The sequence below is a fragment of the Helianthus annuus genome, chromosome 2 (genome assembly GCF_002127325.2).
Source record: "Helianthus annuus cultivar XRQ/B chromosome 2, HanXRQr2.0-SUNRISE, whole genome shotgun sequence".
NCBI classification, from domain to species: domain Eukaryota; kingdom Viridiplantae; phylum Streptophyta; class Magnoliopsida; order Asterales; family Asteraceae; genus Helianthus; species Helianthus annuus.
In genome coordinates, this window is record NC_035434.2 from 107,426,676 (window position 1) to 107,447,515 (window position 20,840).

The window sequence follows — 20,840 nt, forward strand, 5'->3', positions numbered from 1 at the left end:
TGCGTCTGAGAAAAAGGAGAAGGAGTACGTCGATCGTATCGACAAGTTGGAACTCCTTGTGAAGCAAAAAGCTTCTGAGTGTGAGGCTGCTCAGCGTCTTCTTGAAGAAAAAACTTCTGAATGTCAAGCTTCTGAGCTCCTGGCTGAGGAGGTGTCTGCCGATTGTAAATGGTTGCTTTCTCGTGGCGTGCCCTTGGTAACCTCCTTTGACTGTTTTCGTCTTTTGTCCTATTTTGATAATTTCTCTCTTATTTTGTCGCTCGTTTTCTGCAGCTTGCTGACCGTATTTTAAATTCTACTGAACTTGCTAAATATATGTTCGAGTTGGGTCAGGCGGGGTATAATAGTGGCTGGAAGTTTGGTTACTCTGAGGGTAAGGCTGCGGTTATCAACAAGGAGAAAGATTACCACTTTGAGCTTTATAAAGAGGATTGCGATGGTAAGTACGCTGCCAAGCGCAAGTGATGTAGGGTAAAATACACAGATTTGTCCCGTGTAAATTGTATATTTTTTGTATAAGTTTTATGTGTTTTTATTTAAGTTTAGCATTATATTATATTATATTACGTTGTGTTTTGGCAGGTCCTGGTGCAAATGGAGCAAAAATGAGTAATTCAGAAATAACAAGCCAGTTGGGCTGAGTGGGGTGCCAGGGACCGAATAAAAATTGCCGCTATTTTCTACGATTGGACCGAACCCACTTATCTCTATATAAAACAAAAAAATAAAGAAAAAAAAGAAGGCTCTAACATAATATATTATTGTGGTTTATGAGCTGCCGTAAGGGACAAAAAGAAAAATATAGAGAGGCACTATTTTTGAGAAGTAGAAGGCTGCCATATTGATTTAATGATTTTATTAGAAGCAGGAGTGGAAGGCAATTGGAGAACAACATTGGTGGCAGCTCTATATTGGGCCGAAGCCCATTTATTTTGGAGGAGGGCAGTTTGTAAATTAACGAGGGCCATATGTATTATATTGGAGAGAGGTGAGCTGCATATTTTAATCAACATCAGACGTGAAGCGGCCACTATGATTGTTGGGCCAAAGCCCATTCTATCAAAGATGGGTGAACGTGTATATTATATATTAGAACACTAGTTTAAGAACCCGCGAGGTTCGCGGTTTGTTAAAAGAAATTTTCTTCATTAATACCGCTGACATTAAATATTATTATTTTATACACGGTAAAAAGACAACATGATATATTAGATTATGACGACAAATTGACATACATGAATATGCAACGATCACAATTCGTTGAAAATCTCTTTATATACCACATTAGTTCTTTTATCTGTAGGTTTCCCGTCGTTGTAAAGTATTAGTAGTTTGATCCCATCTTTTGTTTTCACCCTTGATACAACACAAACGAATATATTAGAGTTAAACGACAAATTAAAATACATGAATATGCAACGATCACAATTCGTTGAAGATCTCTTTATAAACCACATTGGTTGTTTTATACGGTAACTTCATACATCATGAACACGTTCAAAAGAAGAGATCATGGTATGATTGGCTTCAATATGACTGATGCACTCAACACTCCTATCAACTACGTCTTATATGTAATCACTTCTTGCATTGGTTACTTAAAGTTAATTATATAATATTTAACAATGTTGACATAAAATTTGAAATAAAAAAAACATTCCATTACTTATGTTTATAAACCTCAAAATATTTCCTTTTTTTAACTGTGAACTTGATTAGAAAAACACACCGACCCAAACCGGGCCGACCACAAAACATGACTACATAATTAGAAATTTACACGAATTCTCCCAAGATAATTCTTTAAACTTCAATCTACTTCTAAACCATAAGAAGCCAACCGACGTTACTTCGCTAATAATGTCTTCAATATGAACCGGTTTATTCGAGAACTTCCAAGTTATTTCTCACCCTCCACAAGCTCCAACACCCCACTATTACAGTACCACAGAAAGCAATGCTAGCCCCTTCCAATAACCCCACCACAATATGCATTTCGAGGATATCTCTAAAGGAGACAAACGAAAAAGATTGGATCAAAATATTTCCTTATACAAAACTTTTGTTGTAAGGTATACAATAAATGACTAAAAAGAAAAAGTTAAAAATAACGGAAAAAGTCAAATTTGTAATAAATTTGTGATATAATCAAAAGAATGCAACATCTGATTTACACCGTTGTTCGGTTGGAACCGATTAGATTCGTTTTGACCAATAATACTCTTAACTTTGGAGGCATCTTTACCGTATCTCCCTCCCTGAATGTATCGCCAGAAACCTAAATTGATAGGGTTGACTCTTGCAATCCAAAAGATTATAGCAGTTATAGGTGTGTAGTAACGATAATAACAAAGGAAAGCAACCTGTGACAAATATATTTTTTTCTAATATAATGAAGTCGAAAAAACTACAATTTTTTGTTGTTTAAGCATCAAGAAAGTCCCGGTTACCTGGACTGTGTATCGTGAGGTAGCAACGTTCAGATTGTAGAAATTTTTCCTCAGTGTCGAATTCCATTGCCAAACACCAAAACTACAAATTGCAGGACCACGACGATAAGTATTTCAATTCTTAATAATAAAAAATATTAAGAAATGAGCAAATAGTACCGGGTAGTACTGATACCGAATTTCCTGAACCGGTTCGATTTTGGGTGCCGACAATTAGTGGTTTCGGTACCGGTCTGGTACGATAGGTATTTACCTTCAAATACCAGCCACTGTGATACCATACCGTACCGTACCGTGTATTTTCGGTTCCAATACTGGTACCCATTTTTTGGGATTTTCATTACCAGTATTTTTGGTTCCGGTACCGATTCAATACCGAGCTAATCCTTGCACACATATAAGATTGCCCATATATCTTTTGTTTTATAATACTTTACACAATCCACAAAAACTGAAAAAAATATGACCTGGCATGTTTCAACCTACACACCACGACATTATTATTTATTATAATGATCACATAAAAACTTGCTCCTCACATATTTTGTTTTATTCTTATTTACTGAAGTATATCTCAAATCAAACATCATCGACCACATGTTTATTGTCTACATGGGGAAGCTCGTCAGATCTCTCCAATTTCATCAATGACTTCTATTGAATCAATAAAGTTCATACAACTTAAACGTAATCCGTTGCTCAGTTTCGTTAAAGTTCTTAACTTCTTACGATTTGATTGATTTTATTTTGATTACATGTGCTTGATCATCTCAAATCTTAATTTATGGTCCCACTTGAGATGAATAAAAAGGGTTTTTCAGATTCAATGATGAATTAATGATCGGTTGAATTGACTCAAATCAGACAGAAACATTACCTTACGGTGTGACTGTGTCGGACACCAGGCGCTTTTCAAAAGTGCTTGGATGCCTCACAAGCACTCTTTGGAGCTCTAAGTAGAACCTGCAACAACCATGTGTTCAAGAACCATCCAATATCTGTATGTGTTGCACTTAAAATCACAGCACATCTGCAAAAAAGTATCATACCATGTTCTGTCCAAGTGGAGCTCTAAGAGCCAGCGGGTCAAATGTTAAACATTCACGATCAGCCTTCTCAATCCTTGCCCTAGTAGTCGTTGTCCTTTAGCAGCTGCAAGACTCACATAATTTTAACTTTAAAAAACTAATCGAGCAAACAAATATATTGTTCCAAATAACATTATAATCTACATCCACACACTGACCACTCTCCCATGGAACATTTATATTATATCCAGCACCGGGTCCCTTGCCAATCATGATGTGTGAACCATCATCACTTGTCTGAGCGTTTAGTACCTCTTGAAAGACATATAATTAATGATAACACAAAACTTGAAAAGGACCTACGTCAAACAGGTGAGTCTTGCACAGAGTTGGTAAACACAAAAATTGAGGTTCTCAACTTTTCGGGCATGTTTCCTTCAAGATTATTGTTATAAAGCATGCTTAAAATGGAGACAAATAACCGAAGTCAAATGAACATATCTTAACTTCGAGTGTATAAAGAAGCGTGCATATTCTGAATAAAATTTTGATAAAGATTGCAAATAAAGTGATGGCAGTTAAACGCTACTGATCTTGACCCACCCTATAAATTTACATGTTTTACGCCAACCCACTTTGACCCGTTAACCAACCTCTTTGACCACCCAATTTAGATACATACTCAACTTAGATGGTCCTGAACAAACAAATAAAATGAAATAGTGAACTCCTTGCACAAGAATGTACCAGTTATAGAAGAGGAGTTCTTTGCATCAAAATTGGCTCCCTTGAATGCATTATCAAGATGACACCAAAATATATATTTCTATTTATGATGATCCGGTCCTAAAAGAAGGGAAACATGAATGATATAATATAATAGTTTCCATGCCCTTTTGTTAAAAATTGACGGCTATGCAAGACATTAAAATTAGCTTAAAGCACTTTTCACTTGATCCAACACAATGAAAAAATGATGAATAATTGCCTGCTAACCGCCATGATGCATGACTTTCTAAGATGAGCATTCCTCCTAGTATAATAGCAACAACAAAAAAATATTAGGTGGACAGGAAATTCATATAACAATTCACCATTTACACTATAGTAAATGGAAACTACGATGAAACTGATCAACATTCTTAAAAAAAAAGGCCTTTCACAAGGCTTCTATAACCTTGTGTTCCATGGCCTACCACCCACTTTTGTGAGCGCCGACAATACTATACATGTACAAATAACAACCCAAAACATGGATAAAAAATTAATATCAACGAACAATAGAGTGAAAAATATTAGCTTAATCCTAAAATCAAATTTACTTATAATAGCTTTAAATGTGTTTATAATATCATATTTATTTGTAATGCATCAACCTTATCATTGATTCAATATTTGGATTATTGTTGTAAACTAAAATTAACATAATAACTTTTTATAAAAAAGTTTTAAAGAATGACCAAAAAACGCTTGAAGGACAACCGAACCTAAGCCTTTTTGAACGATACTACCACCTAACCCGTTTTGACCCGTACTAAAAACTACCCATTTGACCCATCACCCAGCCTTGTTTTTACCCGCACTAAAAACTACCCATCACCCAGCCTCGCTTTGACCCGCACTAAAAACTACGCATTTGACCCATCGCCCAGCCCACCTGACCCACCCTCATGATGCAAGTAATATTTACCAGTTTGCCTTCTTCATCACATAATCTAAGCAAAAAGATGCCTTTGTATACTTTTCCATACCCACTCTGCCAAATTTCACTACCAACATCAAAATTATTTGTAGCACGTTTCATTTCCTCATAAGTGAAGCTTTTCTCTCTTTCAATTTAACGTGATGCCTTTGAAACTGCACAAGACACGGTCAAATGACTTATTTAAAACTTCAAAGTTATAAGAAAAATAAGTTTCCCGAACATATAAAACCATGCATGCCTGTTTTAATCAAATCTTAGAACACAAACAAAATTTCAACTTCAAGATAGAATCAATCAAAAATATTAAACAACTCAAAAGTGTAATTAGAACAAAGATAAAGTAATTCATGACATAAAGTTACAAAACCGACAGAGAAGAAGAGCTGAGCATCGATGAGTAGGGGAACGACTGTGTATGAAAAGTAGGGTTTGTAATCGTGTTGTAATCTTTTTATGGGATCCAGATAGAAAAAAAATAAACCCTGCTCCCAAATTTTTGTCCACCAAAACCCAAAACCTACACGCCTAATCAGTTTATTCTAAACCAGTTTGTTCCAAACCACATATCAACACACTAAATCACCAAAAATGTAAAAAAAAAAAGAAAAGAAACAACATACCTGTGTAAAAAAGAACAACGTGCACCGGTGGTGAATAAATGTTTATTATAAGTTATTTCACAATATAAGTTTTCCGTATTAAGCTTGAATCCCAAAAAAATCGACACGGATATCAAAAACATAAATTTTCTTCACTTCCAGCATTAACACCAGCATTTCATTTTTCTTTTTTTAATGAAATGAGTTAGTGAGGTAATCAACCAGATATACTAAATGAGCATCATAATGACGACCATAGTGGTTGGTGAGTGTTCAGCTGCACATTAAGTATGTAACTTAGTGTTCCTAGACCACGTATAGGGCCAGTGACATAAATCTCTTAAATAGCGAATATCAATTTTGTCTGTGTGGCTATGTGTTGCTGACAATCACATTCCACTCACAAATGAAATTATATGTATATGAATTATGACTAAATCAAAACCATTATCAACAAAGAAAAAGGAAAGGAAAACACGAATTCAAGGACTTAAAAACACAAAATTATCCAAAACCAAATTTCCTGAACCAGTTTGATTTTCGGTGCCGACAATTAGTGGTTTCGGTACCGGTCTGGTACGATAGGTATTTACCTTCAAATACCAGTCAATGTGAATGCACCCACTTATTCGGCTCACTCATCGCCTCAAACAACGGCTTCATAAACCAATAATTAATTACATCATGGCTTCACAAACCAAGAATTAATTACATCAATATGTAAGAAGTTTATTTGGGTAAAATATACAAACTTACGGGGAAAAAAAATACATGCAGTAACATCCAGTGGCCCGAAAACATCCAGATCTGTTTCACACCATCTCGCCATCCTTTAGTTTCTAATAAGATCCGAAAATCTGATCAATCAATTGAAAATAAACTTACAATTGATTCAAAGATCCTAACCCTCATGAACCAAAACAACCCACATATCAAAATGCTTTGAAGTTCAACAACATCAAGATCCAAGTTTTCTATTTCAATTGCACTACTGCATCCTCTGAGAAAAAAGTTAAACTTTGGCAAGATAAACATTTAAAGGGCTTTCAAAATCAATTAGAAAAAAAAACATGAAAATAAGCCATACAATTGCTTCAATATTACTGTAAAATTCTAAGGTTTTAAAATTAGTAAATTGTTGATTAGACTACAGAGTTTCTTAAGATGTAAAAGAATAAAGGAAGGGATTTGGATCAAATTTTCAAATAACCAAAATAAAGGCAATATTCACAAAGATAAGCAAACCTTGTATCAGAAAACTGATCGGTTGGATTTGATTATGATCTTCATCTCATCGCATCGCAGCTAGGGTTTCGTTAGAAATAGATGGAAATGGGAAGAATGGCATTTCATGGATCGATCCGTTGAGACTTAGGATTTCATGAAAATAGCCATTGATCAGCAGAGAATATTAGGGTTTGTGAAGAGAAAGGGGAGATGATCGAAAGAAATGGAGAATTAGGGTTTTTATGAGAGAGAGAGAGAGAGAGAGAGAGAGAGAGAGAGAGAGTGTATTAAGACAATAGATAAAGAGACGTATGTGAGAAGGAAAATAAAGGAAAAGAGTTTGGCGCCCATGAGGAATTCTCTGGCCTAAGAGGGTGTCCACATAAACAAAATGATTATTTAAGAAAAGGACATGTGGCATTAAGTGTATTCTTTTAGTATAATAGGTAGATTGATCGGCAGGAGAGGATCATTCGACGAGAGGCATATCACGGCAGAGAGAGACGCACGAATTCTGGACGCACGGAGGACATCAGGGACGAAGAACATCAGTTTTTGAAGATTGTCTTGCAAGAAATCAAACTCGGGAATCATTGGGGTCAAGTGGGAAGCTTAGAGATCAAGAAATTTACGGGTTCTACCTTACGATTTCTTTTATTTTCTAGTTTCTTATTTTTACTTCGATGAATTCTTGTTTGAGATTGTGTTTGATTGTTTTTAAGACTATGTTTCTTGGCTAGTTCCTTTTAACTACCTAGGCTTATGACAATAGTTTAAATAAAGTTTGGATTTTTATTCGGTTTTTGGCGTGGTTGTGGATTATTCTTGTACTGTAAAAGCTATGGGAATTTAACTTGGTGCATATGCGTGCTTGTGATTGTTTGATTATTGTTTATTGCTTCGTTCGATTCTTGGTGACGGTCTTTATCACGGAATAGAGTCGGGCTAGGGTTTTAGGTTTTGATGAGTGTCTATATCACATAATAAATCTCTAGTCCTTTAGGGTGAAAATCACGTGAAGTAACCTTAGAAACAATATTCGGTAACCTAATAAAATCCAGTGTGCTGCTAAACTCGTCGCTGTGAGGCTCGAGGGTATTAATAGGTCTCGGTTTGGTTATAAGTCCTTAACATTCCATTGTCTATTAAACCAAGATTAAAACCCGTAGTTGCTTTAGACGTTCGCGCGGCAATGTAGAGCGTCTTACATAGGCACTTTCAAGAAACTAGAGGACTGAAAGGAAAATCTAGAAAGCCGGTGAGCGTAACATCCTAGGTAGTGCCACAAGAATCGCCTCGAGAGTGTTTGAGGGGCTTAGTGGTGTCTTAATAGGTTTAGCTTTTAAAGATCCCGGTTCCACACCACAAAATCATCGAATAAGAAACCCATTCTGAGTTTAGCTTGCGTCTAGCCTAGGTAGTTCCTTCACCATCCTTGAGTTCAACCTTCGTGTGAGTTCGTGTCTCGTTCGTCTAGTTCGTTTAGTTAATCTTTTATTATATGTTTAGGATATTTAGAAAACCCCCCATCGAATAAACAATTAGTTAAAGTCCGTGTCAGTCTAGGTCTAGATAGAGTCATTAGCGTAATTTATTAGAGTCTCTTGGGTTCGATACTCGGACTTCCTTAGGCTATACTGCATCGATCGGTACACTTGTCGGTCGTGTGGTTTAGGGTTTAGAGAGTCTTAGTTTTATAAATTTAAAGCTTAGAGAGTCTAGTTTAGGGTTTAATTTAGTTAATTTAATTAACCCATTTTCAGCACATCAAGTTTTTGGCGCCGTTGCCGGGGACTCTTTGGCAATTGCGTTGATTACTTTGTTTGGACTTAATTGACACATACGTGCTACTTGCTTTTGTATATTGAGTCGTAGGAGTCTAGTTGTCCGTGTTTTTTTTTTATTTTTCTTGAGTCTTGTAAATATGTGTGAAATTTGTGGAGGACCTCATTTTACTGTTAAGTGCCCACAATATGAGGGGTCCTCTGCACGATGTGACGCCAACCCTTTTATGTGTCAAAATTGTGGTATACCTCACATATCTATATTTTGTCCATATTCCCCGAGGTACTCCACACGTTACACTAACCCTGTTGTGCAGCCGCAGCCATATTTTTCACAGGGATATTCTTTGCAAGGTTATGATAATCGGCCATATTACAATGATCTGTATCAGCAGCCGCAATGTAACCTAGTTCAGACGAGCGATAGAGGTTTTGAGGGTAGTATGAGTAGGATAGAAGAGATGTTCGCTCAGATAATGACGCAAAAGGCGCAGTTCATAGCGCAAAATCAGGCTACCATGGAAAGCATGGTTGAATATGCGGAGAGAAATAAAAAGAGAGTAGAGGAGTTAGTTCGAGAGCGGGTTGAGTTAGAGGAAGTAGAAGAAGAGTCAGATGAGGAGATCATTCCAGTCACGGAGACGATAATGGACGACGAAGTCCCACCTCCGGTACAGAAGGGTATTATATATGACTTCGGGAGTGACTCTGATGATGAAATAGACGAAGAAGAATGGGCGGCGTATCAGAGGTCGTTAGTGAAGAGAAAAGTTGTGGAAGAAGAAGTGGAATTGGGGGATTCCACTGGTTGGATGTTTGGTGTAGAGGAAGAAGTTGAGCAGCCATCTAATGAAGATCAGATGTCTTGGGAAAATGAATTTAAGGAAGAACTAGATGGGTTGCCGGTAAATGAAGAGGTAAAGGAGTTTGATCCAGAGGGAGACCTTGCTTACTTAGAAGTTTTACTTGAAGGAAGCCCAATGACGGACATCAAACAAGAAGAAGAAGTGGTGGAAGAGGAAGAACACCACGGTTGGCCCGTGGTAGGGGTAACTGAAAAATCAACAAAACCACGGGAGAAGGCAAAGAAAAGAAAGGAAACGGATCCAAGCCGGAAGAGGATCGAAGGTTGGGGCGAGATGGAGAGGAAGGAGCCGTTCACGCACGATCATTCTTCTCATTATATGCCACGCATTCGGTTTCTTCCAGGTATGTTTAAATTTTGGTGGTCTGACCCGTTTCAAATTTTTAAAATATTTTATAATTCCACCAATTTATTTTTGAAAATTTTTGAGGTTCGGGTGGAATTGAATGGGTTGGACCAGGTTCAAGTCAAAGAGAAGCCTCCTGATTAAATTCAAGTGTGGGGAGGTTTTGTATAGTTTGTATAGAGTCATAGTTTCTGTGTATTGAGTCTTAGTTAGTAGTTTTTGAGTCGTTTTTTTTAGAGTCGGTATTGCTTTGGTGTTTTCTTGTTTTTGTTATGCAGGTTTGAATATGTACCACTCGTACTCAATCTCCATTCGGGTGATTTTGGAGCTGCTGTTCGAATATCAGGCATTTATCGAGCATGCCAGTTAGAGTCAAGCCGATCGCGAATGAAATGCTATACGATCGAGCTGGATTGGACGAGAGTTTTGGAGCATACGCGCGAATTAAACCAGCTAAGTCCTTTCCAAATTGCCCTTGTGTCTTTTTTATTTCTTATTTATTTATTATTATTATTTTTTTAGTTTTTGAGTCGGTTTCCATCTTACATTGAGGGCAATGTAAAGTTTAAGTGTGGGGATGGGAACTATCGTTTAGTGTCTAGTTAGTAGTGTCTTGAGTCTTAAAAAAATGAAAAATACAAAAAAAAATCCAAAAAAATTAAAAAAATCAGAAAATGTCTTTTGAAATAAGAAGTTTGCAAAATAAAAACGGAAAATGATAGAAAAGCCGGGTTTTTGTTCGGGTGCAAATAATAATAATAATAATATGATATTAAATAATTGAGCTTGTATCTAGTTTGGGATGTGCGGGTAGGCCTGGTTCGGTTCTGGGTTCCTTTGATTTTAATATACCTAATGTCGGTCTACTAGTGGGTTCTCATCTAGGGAAAGTGGGGAAGTTGAAACTGCCAAAAATAACATAAGGGGCACCGTTATAAGTTAAAACCGTTAGAGTTTGTGATCATGAAAAAAAAAAGAATAAAAAGTGAGTTAGAAACTAAATGAAAGTAGTCATTTCTATGTAGTCTGTGGTTGGGGATAGTAACTCTACAACCGGATTACCGCTAGGGTGTGTGAAATCGACTGTGCAAAGCCAGAAAAGAAAAGAAAAAAAATAATAAAAAGTACCGAAACTAAGTAGTCTGTGGTTGGGGATAGCGACTCTACAGCCGGATTGCCTCTAGTTTCGGGAAAGCACCGTCTAGACTCACGAAAGAAAAAAAAAAGAGAGAGAAAAAGGAAAAAAAATTTTGATTGTAAACTCTCTTGGTTTTGATATAAGACGGTTGGGAATTGGTCCAGTGATCGTTCCCTTTGTCCTATAAGTTTGAGGTGGGATTAGATGGGCATACGATTTCTAGTGTGAGACCCTAGGTGGATTGACCCATATTTGAACCTAAATTGCATGATAAGGGCTTGGAACCGGGTTTGGGTTTAAGAGGATCGAAATACTTGCAATCGCAACTAACACATGTCTCGGTTTTTAATAAATTAACATAAGTTTTGTCCCGAACAATTATTCCGACTATGATTCCGTTTTGCATAATTCTTTTTCGGGGACGAAAAAAGATTAAGTGTGGTGATATTTGATGTAGGGTAAAATACACAGATTTGTCCCGTGTAAATTGTATATTTTTTGTATAAGTTTTATGTGTTTTTATTTAAGTTTAGCATTATATTATATTACGTTGTGTTTTGACAGGTCCTGGTGCAAATGGAGCAAAAATGAGTAATTCGGAAATAACAAGCCAGTTGGGCTGAGTGGGGTGCCAGGGACCGAATAAAAATTGCCGCTATTTTCTACGATTGGACCGAACCCACTTATCTCTATATAAAAAACAAAAAAATAAAGAAAAAAAAGAAGGCTCTAACATAATATATTATTGTGGTTTATGAGCTGCCGCAAGGGACAAAAAGAAAAATATAGAGAGGCACTATTTTTGAGAAGTAGAAGGCTGCCATATTGATTTAATGATTTTATTAGAAGCAATTTTGGAGTGGACGGCAATTGGAGAACAACATTGGTGGCAGCTATATTGGGCCGAAGCCCATTTATTTTGGAGGAGGGCAGTTTGTAAATTAACGAGGGCCATATGTATTATATTGGAGAGAGGTGAGCTGCATATTTTAATCAACATTAGACGTGAAGCGGCCACTATGATTGTTGGGCCAAAGCCCATTCTATCAAAGATGGGTGAACGTGTATATTATATATTAGAACATTGATCGGCAGGAGAGGATCATTCGACGAGAGGCATTGTTCTTCATTATAAGTATATGATGGATAAGGGTCGAAACTTTGTTCTTCATAGTACTCATATGAGGTGGGTTGTTCACGCCATGGTTCCTCATAATAAGAGTATGAAGGTGGTGGCTCATATGTTGAATCTTCAAAGTATGAGTATGAAGGCTCATACCTTGGTTCATCAAAATATGAGTATGAGGGAGTAGGTTCATACCTTTGGTCTTCATAGGATGTGTATGAAGTTGATGGCTCGTACCTGGGCTCCTCATAATGGTTGTATGAATTGGATGGTTGATATGAGTTATTATATTGAACCGAGCGTGCGTTACGACAATTAGTGCAATAATTACCCCTATAATCATCCTCATCATAGGTGTAGTTGTAACCTCTTGAGTATTGATCCATAAGAATCACTCAACAAACCACAACTGAGTCTCGGGACCAGAAAACAAAAATAAGACGGAAACAGAAGCTGGACACGGCCCCGTGTTGGGTGAACACGGCCCCGTGTTCAGGGTCTGTATCTGGGCGTTTTAATTAAATTTACTGGTCACGTTGAGCACGGGGGCGTGTTCAGTAAGCACGGCCCCGTGTTCAGACTCTGTATCTGGGTATCTACTTTAAAAATATGCAGCACGGGGGCGTGTTCAGTGAGCACGGGCCCGTGTTCAGGCTACTGTAAATGCAAAACTAAACTAAAATGCAGAAAAATGCGCGCGTTTTAAAAAGGTTTTGAAAAACTGATTAGGCCGTCGATTTTAAGCTTTCTTAAAATCCTTGTGTCCCCGGCAACGGCGCCAAAAACTTGATGCGTGTGTAGTGTAATATTATTTTGATGAGTATTTAAGACCCTTTTTACACTTTTAGCCAAGTTTTAAATTTATAAAACACGATATTCACTAACACTAAACACACATTTGGGCAAGTGCACCCATCGTGGACGTAATATAGTGTTGGTAAGATACCGAGGTCGTCCAAGGACACAAGAGCTTTTAATACCGGTTTATCCTCAACGTCTAATCAAATCAAAAAGGTTAGAGAAATGTTTTTAAACTAAGAAAATAAAAACTAACTAAATGCTGAAAAATAAAAATAAAATAAAAACAGATAGACAAGATGAATCACTTGGATCCGACATGTGTATTAGTATAACCTTTGATTATTTTTGCACTTTTGCACTTGTTTAAGAGATTATCTTAGTTATTGTAGTAGGCCCCTCTTTTGAAGGCGACGTTACCCTCAACCCAGTAGTTTGAGTCAGCAAGGATACAATCCTAAAGGGTCGGATTATTGAAAGATAATGAATTAAGTTATTAATGCAAATTGTGGTAGGCCCCGCTTTTGGCGGTGACGTTACCCTCGGCTAAGTAGTCTGAGTCAGCAGGGATACAGTCCTAAATAGCCGGGTTATAGTATTAATAGTAGTTAACTTATGAGGGGGTCAAAGAGTTTGGATCCCCGCCATCCAATACCTATGGGCATTGAAGGAGATCCTACTAAATTTGACCCAGGTCCCAAGCAGGACCTCTAAACGCTGAACAAGGGCAAGACCCTTACCAAACCGTTCCCTTAATCCCCGACCAGGTAGCCAACATACCTCTATATAGACCGTGGAGATATGAATGGTGAAAATCTTTTATTTTATATAGACAGTAAAATAATGCCAAGACACCACGGACAAACGATAAGGAAAGATCACCTTCAACATAAGTAACTAGTTATTAAAGTCATTAATACAAAACCAAATAAAAAGTGCAAAAGATTAAAAATAAAAAGTATTATACTAAACACTTGTCTTCACCAAGTGATGTAAGAGACTTAGGCAAACATGGCCTTGATTGTCAAGAACTCTTACGATCAATCTTGGACCCCGAGACGACTCACACACTCTACGATGGACAATGGATGATGGTGGTGGATGATGGTGTTATGGTGGTGGTGGGTGGTGGATGAGGTGTGAGAGAGGTGGTGTGCCAAGGGATGAGAGAAAATGAAGCCAAGCTCCTCTATTTATAGGCTGAACAGAAGGCTGGACACGGCCCCGTGTCCGTCTGACATTCTCTCACTTCATTAATTGTAATTGCGAATTACAATTAGTGCGCCTGCTGTACTTTCACCACGCCCCCGTGCCCGCTGGACACGGCCCCGTGGTGGGCAATGGAGGCTTCTACTGGTTTGTCTTTTCTGCTGCTTCCTGGGCACGCCCCCGTGTTCACTGGACACGGGGCGTGTTCAGACTCTGTTTCTTCTCCTTTGCTTTGGGAGGTGCTGTTGAGGGTCCGGGCAGTCTACTTTTGTTCCTTTTCTTGTATTTATGGTAGAATTAGTTGTCTTTTTGCTTCTTTTGTGATTTTGAGCTCATTTCATCCTGAAAATACAAAAGGAAGACAAAAACACTCTTTTTCCAACATTAGCACTTAAAAAGGGTTAGTTTTATGCCTTAATTGATGTGATTTATATGTTGCATTTTACACACATCAGGCATATCACGGCAGAGAGAGACGCACGAATTCTGGACGCACGGAGGACATCAGAGACGAAGAACATCAGTTTTTGAAGATTGTCTTGCAAGAAATCAAACTCGGGAATCATTGGGGTCAAGTGGGAAGCTTAGAGATCAAGAAATTTACGGGTTCTACCTTACGATTTCTTTTATTTTCTAGTTTCTTATTTTTACTTCGATGAATTCTTGTTTGAGATTGTGTTTGATTGTTTTTAAGACTATGTTTCTTGGTTAGTTCCTTTTAACTACCTAGGCTTATGACAATAGTTTAAATAAAGTTTGGATTTTTATTCGGTTTTTGGCGTGGTTGTGGATTATTCTTGTACTGTAAAAGCTATGGGAATTTAACTTGGTGCATATGCGTGCTTGTGATTGTTTGATTATTGTTTATTGCTTCGTTCGATTCTTGGTGACGGTCTTTATAACGGAATAGAGTCGGGCTAGGGTTTTAGGTTTTGGTGAGTGTCTATATCACATAATAAATCTCTAGTCCTTTAGGGTGAAAATCACGTGAAGTAACCTTAGAAACAATATTCGGTAACCTAATAAAATCAAGTGTGCTGCTAAACTCGTCGCTGTGAGGCTCGAGGGTATTAATAGGTCTCGGTTTGGTTATAAGTCCTTAACATTCCATTGTCTATTAAACCAAGATTAAAACCCGTAGTTGCTTTAGACGTTCGCGCGGCAAGGTAGAGCGTCTTACATAGGCACTTTCAAGAAACTAGAGGACTGAAAGGAAAATCTAGAAAGCCGTGAGCGTAACATCCTAGGTAGTGCCACAAGAATCGCCTCGAGAGTGTTTGAGGGGCTTAGTGGTGTCTTAATAGGTTTAGCATTTAAAGATCCCGGTTCCACACCACAAAATCATCGAATAAGAAACCCATTCTGAGTTTAGCTTGCGTCTAGCCTAGGTAGTTCCTTCACCATCCTTGAGTTCAACCTTCGTGTGAGTTCGTGTCTCGTTCGTCTAGTTCGTTTAGTTAATCTTTTATTATATTTTTAGGATATTTAGAAAACCCCCCATCGAATAAACAATTAGTTAAAGTTCGTGTCAGTCTAGGTCTAGATAGAGTCATTAGCGTAATTTATTAGAGTCTCTTGGGTTCGATACTCGGACTTCCTTAGGCTATACTGCATCGATCGGTACACTTGCCGGTCGTGTGGTTTAGGGTTTAGAGAGTCTTAGTTTTATAAATTTAAAGCTTAGAGAGTCTAGTTTAGGGTTTAATTTAGTTAATTTAATTAACGCATTTTCAGCACATCAGCAAGGATTTTTCAACTCTTGAATTTGTTGTTGTTAGGGCTGCTGAAAAGATGTCTCGAAAACCAGACAGTGTGGCTTTGTTGAAGAAGGCCCTTGGAGATGAGGCTGGTGCGGGTGCTAGCCATTCTTAAGTAAAGGACTCCGGCCTGTGTGCCGCGTATGGCCTGGGACGGCCTTGTAATCTTTTGATGCCTTATGAACAATTTTGTTTTTGTCGTACCTGTTATGTTTGTGAACAACTAATCACCTGATCTTTGGTATGTTAATATTTGCCTATGTTTTTACGCGACTTTTGCAAATTTTGTTATGTGCATGTAAAATTACTTTGATTAGGTGTCACGAATGAATGATGGCGCTGACAGGTTATGTTGTGTTAACTACAACGTTTATTCTGTCGTATTTGCGCGCGAGTTGTTTCGTGACTACGAAATGGAATAGGTAGAAGAGAAGTTTTTTAGCTTGTCCTAGAGTGTCGGGAATCCAAGGTCTTTATAAGTTTAATTTTTATTTATTTACAATCCTATTCGTTATGATTTATTTTGAACGTTTCATAAGATAAATTACTTGTTTGGGCATAGCATGCCTTATTAAAATTCCATTTATATACAAGTTCACATACCTCACGGGAGATCACTCAACACTCGGCCGAAGGTGTATATTTTTAGTGAATCACTCGAGAGCGGCATGGACTTACGCCTTCCATAGGCTTGCCAAGCTTTTTTCGTGAAAAAGGGCGAAAATCGTAACAAGCGTCGGTTTTCGTGAAATACTTTGTTTTTAGTGACTTTTTATTTTGAAGTATTTCTCCAAACAAGCTTTTTTATAGCTTTTGTTTGTTTTTGACTTCATCATCATTTTATTTTTTTTTATTTTTTTTAATTTTTTTTTCATCGTCACATAAAAAGGTGAGTTTACAAAAAAGCGAGCTTGTTACTAAAATAAAGGGTGAAAAAAAATAAAAAGGTTTTTGGTGGGTAAAAAGGGTTTTGGGGTAATGAAATGAAAGGTTTAGGCTCAAAGGGGCTATCTAGGGGGATTTTGGGTAGGTAAAAAAAATGAAAAATAATGGTTTTGAAAGAAAAATGGTTAGTCCTAATACCTCCATCATTTACTTACTTGGGTTTAAGTTGGTAAGGACCGGGAATGTATCGTCGTGGCAAGTTCTAGATTTGTAAGAACCGAGCGGCTATTCACACAAGAAACGAAAAATGAGCATTTAATCTAAATATGTGTATTTTTATGCTCAACAAAGGCTCAAAACTCACTTTTGTGGGAATGGGTTTTTAATGTGACCGAGTATATATAATCGAATTTTTAACTAAGCTTGTCATGCCGTTTCATAATTTTCTTGTGTTGGTTCTTTTTATCATGACGCTATCGGTTGTAAACTTGTAAAAATATAACCTTTTTAGAACTTGTTATTCCCAACTTAAACTAAGACAAGTAAATAAAAAAATGAAAAAGTTTTTGAAAAAATTTGGGGTGTTTAGCGGTTCCAATAGAGTTTTGTGTAAGGCTTGTGTTTAGGATTTTGCAAAATTTCAAGGTTTTAGCATCCCCCCCACACTTAAATTACACATTGTCCTCAATGTGTCCAAAAATAAAGTTTTTGGTTGATTAGAATGTGTAAAAGTGGGTTAAAAAGCAAAGATTTATGTTACTGGCATCCTGGACACGGCCCCGTGTCCATTGGACACGGCCCCGTGGTGAACTGCCAGTAACGAAAACTTACAGAAGGTGAACACGGGGGCGTGTCGGCTGGACACGGCCTCGTGTCTGGCAAAAAATTGCAGGTCAGTAGCCAAACAGCAGATCTGGGAGATGAACACGGGGGCGTGTCGGCTGGACACGTCCCCGTGTGGACAGTCTGTTAGCCTGAAAAATAGGTTTTGTCTCCCGGTTTCTCCATCATAGGGCTGCAAGTGCTAATGTTTAGCACTCTAACCCTCGCATTGCACCTGTTTAAACACTAAATCCCAGCCAAACAAGCACAAACCATCCTAAATTACCATCGTCAAGCATCATCCAAACATAAAGTAAAAATAAAACAAAGATAAAAAGTAGTTAGAGAAAGTAAATTGTTCGACAAATGGCACGCAGGCCATGAATTGTTTGATAGATAGAAGGGCACTTAAACCTGTGGGCTCATCACCAACTAGCCCCTTGTTCCTTCAAGCCTCCTACTCCATGTCTTTATCACTACCATCATCTCCACCCCCGTGCCTCGCCATGTACTCCCGGATGCTACCGATATCATCTTGTATATCGTTAATGTTGCGTTCGATAGCTCCAACCCGGTGGTGTGTGTTGTTGGCGAGATTGTAGGTGTTCCTTGTGCACATGAGGTTTTCCTGCAAAAGATCATGTAAACTTTGAAAGTTAGGAAAACCACCTCCTTGAGAGGAGGATTGGCCCGGATCGCCTTGGGGTGGGTACTGAAAATGGGGATGTGGTGCATGAAGAACTAGAGCCTCTTGCGGGTTCCATGCATAGCCTTGCGTCCTCTGAAAGCTCACCGTCCCGTCCTCCGCTTCATAAAGCAAGTTCATGGATCGGCAAATGTGATAATCGACCCGTCCCGACCATGGACTCCTTTCGAAGGACCTTGGGATATTCGTGAAGTGCTTGAAAAGACGGTACACCCATCCTCCGAAGAAGATCGGTGTAGGAGCATGAGCAATGCGGTTTAGGTGCATGTTTCGCAGTAGAAGGTACGGAACATCGAGAGGCTTCTGGTTGTGGATGCAGTGAAGGACAACCAAATCTTTCAACCCAACAACGCCACTACTGTCGTGGCGTTGGTTCAGCGAGTAGGAGAGGAGCCTGTGAATGTATCGGTATAGCGGGTCCCTCAGTTTGGTGCTTTTGGTGCTGCTCGGGTTGTAGATTCCTTCACCTATTTGAGCCCATGCGGCTTGGCGTTCAGTTGCATCCAAGTCTCGTAATCCCCCAGTATTCTCTTCATTCCCCGCTTCCTCTTCACTATATAGCCCAATGATGGCTCCAAACTGTGCCATGGAGGTTCTAAACGTGGTCCCTCCACATCGAAATTCGACCGCCTCATGGTCAAACGGTTCGCGCCTCGAGTTGAAAATGAAGGTGCTGTAGAACTCCATCGTGCATTGATGTACCGACCGTAGTCGGGTGGTCAATGCGACATGCAGTGGACCCCTCACAATGTTGTTGAAGCGGTCAAGTTGATTCACCATGGTTAGCAAATCAGTACACGCCCGCCTTGGGTACTCTTCCGGTCTTGTTTGTAGAACCTCGTACCGTGCCCTAGCGTCCAGTTCATTTGCGTTAAACCTTGTGAATTTCGACATCTGAAAAGAATACATAAAAAGTTAGTACGAAACAAGGAAAATCAGAGTGAAACTGCAAACAGTGGGCTGGACACGGCCCCGTGTTCAGCGGACACGGCCCCGTGTCCAGGCGTCTGTAACCCAAAAATTCCATTTTTCGTCCCGGTTTCGAAAACCTGAAAATTTTTAGCCCAATAGTAGCGGTTTCCCCCGAAAATGAAACCCTAAGTGTCATTTTTCCCAAAACAAACCGTTTACCCTTTCAATTTCGTGTTTTTCGGTTCAAGAACAAGGGTTTGGGGTTTTAGTTGGAAATCGAACGAATCTGTCAACAATACTTGTCTATTTACTTTCTATTACTCTACTCTAAACTACTACTAACAAATTTCATCAAAAATTTTGAGTTCGATCCGGATGAACATGAAGAACCCTAGATTTTTCCCCAATTTTTGATGTTTTAACTACATGCAAGTAACTAATCTAACTACTAAGGAGGATAGAATCATACCTTGACGTTGTTAGATTCGGTGGTGACGTTGAAAAACTGCAGAAAATCGCCTCAAACCAGAGAGTTTTCGGCTAAACGGGGCATGTGGAATGGTGTAACTGATAGGAAAAGAGGGTTTTATCCCGACAGTCGCCTCGACACGGCCCCGTGTCCAGCGGACACGGCCCCGTGTCGGGCAAAGCTTTTGAAAAAAAATTTTTTATATGTGCTCGTGTGCATGCCCCTTATTTCCGAAAAATGGCTAGAAGATTTACCGGTTTTTAAACGTACACTTACCTGAAACATGTCGGGTATGAGTTTATTCGTTAACCGTTTGAAGTGAGATCTCCTCTTCCTCGTCCTCAATGGATCCTCGGTAGAGTTTCAGCCGTTGGCCATTGACTTTAAATGGTGTCCCATTTCGAGTTTTAACCTCTACTGCACCGTGTGGAAAAACATGGGTGACAGAAAAAGGTCTTGACCACCTAGATTTTAGCTTACCAGGAAATAATCGAAGTCGTGAATTAAACAATAGAACTTGATCTCCAACCCGAAATTCATTAGATTTAATATATTTATCATGTAAATTTTTCATTCTTTCTTTATAAATTTCGGAGTTAGAATATGCATAATTCCTTAGCTCGTCTAATTCATTTATTTGACAAAATCGATTTTTACCGGCAATTTCTAAATCTAAGTTTACGTTTTTTATTGCCCAGTAGGCCTTGTGAGCTATTTCTACTGGCAAGTGACAACTTTTTCCATAGACGAGTTTATATGGGGTTGTGCCTATAGTAGTTTTATAAGCAGTTCGAAAAGCCCATAAAGCGTCGTCTAATTTGTCGGCCCATTCTTTTTTATTTATTCCTACGGTTTTTTCAAGTATTCGTTTTAAACCTCGATTAGTCACTTCGGCTTGCCCATTTTTTTGAGGGTGATATGCTGTTGAGACCCGGTGATAGATCCCATACCTTGTTAATATTTTTTCGAGTTGATGATTGCAAAAATGGGTACCTCTATCACTTATTAAAGCCT

The 20,840-nt window shown here is 38.4% G+C and overlaps 1 long non-coding RNA gene across 1 annotated transcript; it reads right to left on the bottom strand.

Moving 5' to 3' along the window:
• Positions 1–1,709: 1,709 nt before the first annotated feature.
• LOC118488866 lies at positions 1,710–6,044 on the bottom strand. The gene is made up of 7 exons (XR_004885347.1): positions 5,804–6,044; positions 5,169–5,335; positions 3,697–4,511; positions 3,500–3,602; positions 3,328–3,413; positions 2,451–2,532; positions 1,710–2,008 (listed from the first exon to the last, which is right to left on the bottom strand). It is a non-coding gene; the product is annotated as an uncharacterized LOC118488866 (long non-coding RNA).
• Positions 6,045–20,840: the final 14,796 nt, after the last annotated feature.